Source organism: Cupressus sempervirens, chromosome 3, assembly GCF_028749045.1.
Source record: "Cupressus sempervirens isolate cs-2001-9-10 chromosome 3, ASM2874904v1, whole genome shotgun sequence".
NCBI lineage: Eukaryota > Viridiplantae > Streptophyta > Pinopsida > Cupressales > Cupressaceae > Cupressus > Cupressus sempervirens.
In genome coordinates this window covers 1,075,752,593-1,075,758,592 of record NC_143120.1, presented here as the reverse complement: position 1 = coordinate 1,075,758,592, position 6,000 = coordinate 1,075,752,593, and positions in this window count along the sequence as shown.

Genomic DNA, 6,000 nt, shown 5'->3' with positions numbered 1-6,000 from the left:
CGGCACTTCATCTTCCAACTTGCAGATAAGTGTATGTCATTTACACATTTACTGAAGAAGGATGAAAATTTCAAGTGGGATCCTTTATGTCAACATGGCTTTGATTAGCTCAAGTAGTATCTCGCCAATCCCCCTATCTTGGTTCCACCAGTTCTTGGCCCTCCCTTGATCTTGTACAAATTAGCAATGCCTACTACTCTAGGGGCACTTCTAGTACAGCTTGATGACTACAGCAGAGAAAGAGCCATCTACTACATCGGTCAAACCCTAGTTGGTTATGAACTCAATTATACTCCTATGGAAAAAGCTTGTTTGGTAGTTGTTTTCTCAACTCAAAAGCTTCACCACTACATGCTAAGTCATACCATCCAACTAGTCTCCAAGATAGACCCTCTTAAGTATATGCTCTCTAGAACAACACTTACATGCCATTTGGCCAAATGGGTTATGCTCCATAGCAAATTTGCCATCCAATATGTGGACACAAAGGAAATCAAAGGGCAAGCTATAGCAGATCACCTAGCTAATGCACCTCTAATAGATGCATATCCTTTGATCACAGAATTTCAAGATGAGCATATCTGTCTAATTGAAGAACAACCCCCATGGAAACTTTATTTTGATGGCTCATATACATCTCATAGATCAGGGGTAGGAATATTGTTGGTCACACCTCAAAGAGATTACATTCCAAAAGCCTTCAAGCTACAATTCCCTAGCACCAATAATATAGCTAAATATGAGGCTCTCATAGCAGGATTAAAGATAGCTATAGAATGGAACATCATTGAGTTTCAAATATTTGGCGATTCTCAGCTCATCATCAAGAAAGCCCTAAATGAATATCAAACCAAAGATTAAAAGCTATTACCCTAAAAAGAGCTATTTGATCAGCTAACCTAGCATTTTACAAAGCTTCAGTTTACACAAGTGCCTCGAATGCAAAACAAAGTAGCAGATGCTATGGCTACTATCGGCTCGCTCTTGGAAATTCTCCAAGCAATTATGTAGTATGAGTTTTTAGTCGAGCAGCTCGTCACACCTGCCTATGTGAATGATGACTCAAACTGTGTTTGTATCTTGGTTGGTCCCTAATCCCCTTGGTACCATGAGATTCATTCTTACCTTAAAGATGGTATTATCTCCCCTTACCTCACACATACCCAACTCCAGAACCTCATCGGAAAATCATCCCACTATGTCATCATAACCAATACCTTATATCATTGGGGTTATCATGATACTCTCTCTAGGTGTTTAGACCAAAACAAGGTTGTGATGGTGTTAAAAGAAGTACACTTCAAACTTTGTAGTGCCCACACAAGTGGTATTTTCCTAGTGCAAAAAATCCTTAGAGTAAGCTATTATTGGCCTACCATTGAAGAAGACTCTTGTGACTTTGTCAGAAAGTGTCTCTCATGTCAGCAACATGCGAATCTTGTGCACACTCCAGCACAAGATCTACAGCCTATTGCACCACCTTGGTCTTTCACTTGTTGGGGCCTTGATCTAGTTGGAACTATCACACCTCTCTCATCTGATGGACATAAATGGATAATAATAGTTACAAACTATTTCACTAAGTGGGTGGAAGCAGTCCCGCTAGTCTTAGCTACATGAGTTCAGGTCTCCAAGTTCATCTTGTACCACATTGTTTGCCACTTCGGCATCCCATCCACCATCTTCACTGACCATAGAGGTAACTTTAAAAATCTCAACATGGAAGAATTATGCACTTCCCTCTGCATCCATCACCACTTTTCTAGCCCATATTTCCCACAAGTTAACGGCTAGGCAGAGGCAACTAACAAAACTCTCCTCAAAATCCTAAAGAAAGTTGTCAATAATTCCAGCCGTGATTGGCACCTACAAATAAATCCAACCCTATGGGCCTATCAAACCTCCTTCATCCACAAGCACAACCCCATACTCCCTATTTTATGGTGCTGAAGTGGTATTACTTATAGAGGTTGAACTTCCCTCCTTGCGCATATCTTTGCAAGGGCAAATATCAGATGAAGAATACAAAGTAGCCAGACTCACCCAGCTAGATCTCTTAGATGAGAAGCAACAACAAGCCTATGATCAGCTCACAGTCTATCAAACTCATCTCAAAAGGAATTTCAACAAGAAGGTGCTTCCATGACACTTTCAGCCAGGCGACATGGTCCTCAAAGAAAACATGAAAGTCCAAGAAGATTGAGAAAAGAAAGGTAAGTTTGAACCTACATGGCTTGGTCCTTATGTTGTCACTGCATCCTTCGGCTCTGGAGCCTATCAGCTATCTACACCAGAAGGATAACTCTTGAATGATCCTACTAACATCATTCATCTCAAGAAGTTCTATGCTTGAAGATCCTTGGTATACCCAGCTTTTTGAAAAATACAAAAAAAAAATAGTAAAGAGAAATAAGTGTCCAGGGTGAAAACTTGGAAATTCAAGTGCCTTGGATAGGTACCTGGGTGAAAACTTGGTAATTTAGGCACCCTGTGTACTAAGACTAATCCATTATCTATCACTATCCTATCCTTCATCCCTTCACCCACCATCCCATAAAACACCTACTTGTTCCCTTGGTGTTCCAACCAAATATCCAAAATCTAGTGAAGCTTGTAAATACCTCCTATACAACTTGTAAATCTTGCACCAAAACTTGTATTATACCTTATAAATCTTGTATCATCCCTTGTATCATAGCCTATATATCCAAATCTTCTCCAAAGCTTGTACCATATTCCAGCTTGTAACTAAGCTTGTATCCTAGCTTGTATCCTATCACATGCACACAAATAACCCCATTTTCACTTAAGCTTTTTGCAAACCATCTACCTATCTACCTATTAACTATTATAGACATCCCACCCTTCACAAAAATTTCCATCTCACAAAACCAAAACATGAACAACCTTGTACATTTGTAACATATCTTGGTCTATCAACTTGTCCATCCTCTTTAGCTTAGTACCATTGTATCTATACAACTTTCATGTTAGTTCCTCCTTGATCAGCATCTTGCACACATCGAAAAAATCTTGATTAGCTATTCTAATGCATCCTTTAGCTAGATCTCCTATCACCAAAGTGTTATCCTTCTTAGTTCAGCTTGCTAGATGCATCACTCATCCAGATCTATTAGCTTAGGTGCTCTCCAATAGATCCTTGTAGGATATAGCTTTCCTCATGTCTGATCTTGGTCCGTTAGTATCTCGTCCCACCCATCTCATTGGAAAATGGTTCTCTTTTGAATTTTTGCTTTCTTTTGATTTGGAATCTTCCCTTTTGGGTCTTGAAGTATCTTTTCCAAACAATCTTTTTGTTCCCTCTTCAAGGTTGGCATGATCTTCCATATCATGGTTTACTGCGAATGGGGCAATCTAAGCATAAGGTCTTGATCAATTCTTTTTCTTTCATTTTCTTTTTTTCTTGTGGGTTATCTAGTGTTGGTTCCACACTGCTTCCTCTGGGACTCATGTGTGATGTTGGGGAAATCCTTGCATGTTTGTTTTGAGTCAGTTCATCAGTCCTCTAGATAGTTGGTGAAAAGGCCTTGATGTTCTTGGTAACCTTGGCAATTAACCAATATTCCTATAGCAAATCTAGTGCTCAACTACATGGTGGTACTTCTATTTGAAGTATCCCCCTACTCAAAAAGCTTCAATGGATTCCCTTTATCTCCATTATCCCCCATCCATATCCAACATCTATCTCTCCTATCCCAACTTATGCATCAGTATCTCTTTGAATCAATCTTCACTTTTAGCTTTAGGGATCCACAATCCTAGTCTTAGGAATCCACCAATCCAATCAATCCACCAAGCCTCATCTATTGAGATCCACAATCCTAGTCATAGGGATCTTCAACACCCATCTTTCCCCAATCTAACTCTTTGAAATCCTATTGCATCATCTTTGTCATCCCGTCATCTCTCCCCCTATCCTGGTTTCCTTTTTATAGCACTCTGCTCTTTCATACCCCCCCCCCAATCCTGGAAAGTCTTAAGCTTGCTTCCTCTTGTTTCTCTGATTCTCCCTTTATCATTCTCCTATAGTGAGAGTTTGAGCTAATTCAGCCCCTTCTCTTTGCTAATCTGTGTCTCTGTTTGTCTCAATTTCTGGTGCTTTTCAAGAAGCCATCAAGCCTCATTTCTCTCTCCACCACCTTCTTGAGGGGGCATCATCTAAGTCTAGTCTCTCCTCTTCTTATCCAAGACTGGGGAAACCTTGTTACTAAAACATCTTCCTCGTGTCGTCTTCATTCAAACTTCTTTGAAATAGTGTTGTCTCAACACTATGTCAAAGAGGGGCAAAATGTAGACACCTAAATTTGATTACACCGCTTTGGTAATCCTATTTAGTTATCTCTAAAGGCATCATTAATTAAATTCTTATTTAATTAATCCTTTTCCATCCCCTAGCTTATTAATCCTATTAAATCATCCATAGTCCTAATTGATAAATCAAATAACTTATCATTTATCAATTAAATCCTATTCTTCTATCTAATTCCAAAATCCCCATTTATTAAATAAATCTATTTGATAAATAAAGCCCTCAATCTAATAACCCCTAACCTATCCCTAACCCTTCATTTATACTAATCCACCCCATCCACCCATACTAACTAAGCTTAGTCGCTAACTCACCCACCCTCATGAATTCTATCCACTTGCATATCTCTAAAAAGCCTAATCTAATCCTAAACCATCTCTAATCCCCCCCTAACGTTGTCACATTCCCTAAGAAAGCTTAAGACTTTCCTAAGCCAAGCAAAGTCAACAATCTCAACTCCCTCAAAAATATCCCAACCACTAACCCTTCAATGCTCTTACAAAGCCATAAAGACTCTTACAAGCTCATTCATTGCTCTTACAAGCCATTTATTAAGGGTCTTTATGAAGATATTATCCCTTGAGCCTCGTTTTTTGACTCATCCTTGCCATTTCCTCCATCCGCTCACCCTAAGACCTGTGTCACTCCCTAGTTGGTGCTAAACAAGCACAATCCATGTGCTCCCCTTTGAGTGCATCCTAGCCCTCCTTAAGCTTTCATCTCTCCTTGCATCTTAACCCTCCATCCCTCAAGCCCTTAGCCTATAAATTGAATCCCTTCCCAATCCATTTCATCACAATCATTTAAGCTAAAGTTATAATACCATTTTGAGAGCAAGTTTTACATCAAATCCATTCACCCAAGCCAAAATCCATCAAGAACACCACTGCAGCTATTTTGAGAAGCTTGAGCATACATTCCAAATCCTATCAAATAGACTCATCCCTAAATCAAGAGAACAAACTCATTGAGAGAGCCTTTCAATGGCTCACATTCTCATTTGAGTCGGTTTCCTCTTTGTCTCTCTTAAAGGTTATATTAGTGTTGTTACTTGATGCTTTCTTTCTTTTAATAGATTAGTGTTTCTTTCTAACATATTAGTATATATAGTAAAAACAACCTTAACTAGTATTTTATTCATGAGAAATAGCCTCTCTATGGTTTTTTCCATCTTGGGTCACATAAATTATAATGTTCAAGGTGTATGGTGTTTCATGTTCATGTCTATGTTAACTATTTGATTGAATTAAATTTCCTCTGGATCAATTAATGTTAAAAAATTGTTTTATGATAATTAATTCAATGCATTCTTAGTTATCTATTTAATCATGAGCCTAGAAATCAATGATGATAAGCAACAATAAGAAAAAATCTAAAACTAAAAAAAAAAACACTGAAAATATCCTGAGAAACTCTTTTTAGAATGAAGGAAAAACCCACCACACAAAAAAAAAAAAATCATTTTTTTGATCATAAAAGTTCATGTGTACAATGCCTATCACTTCATGTGATACATATAAGTTAAGGAGAGACTCTACACATTCTAATTGTAGGTCTCTCCAATTTTCCAAAATGTGACTCTTTATTACAATTATAATTAGAACTCTTCGAATTTCCATGCCTCAATGCATGCTAAATGACACATGTCATTACATTTAATATTACAATTA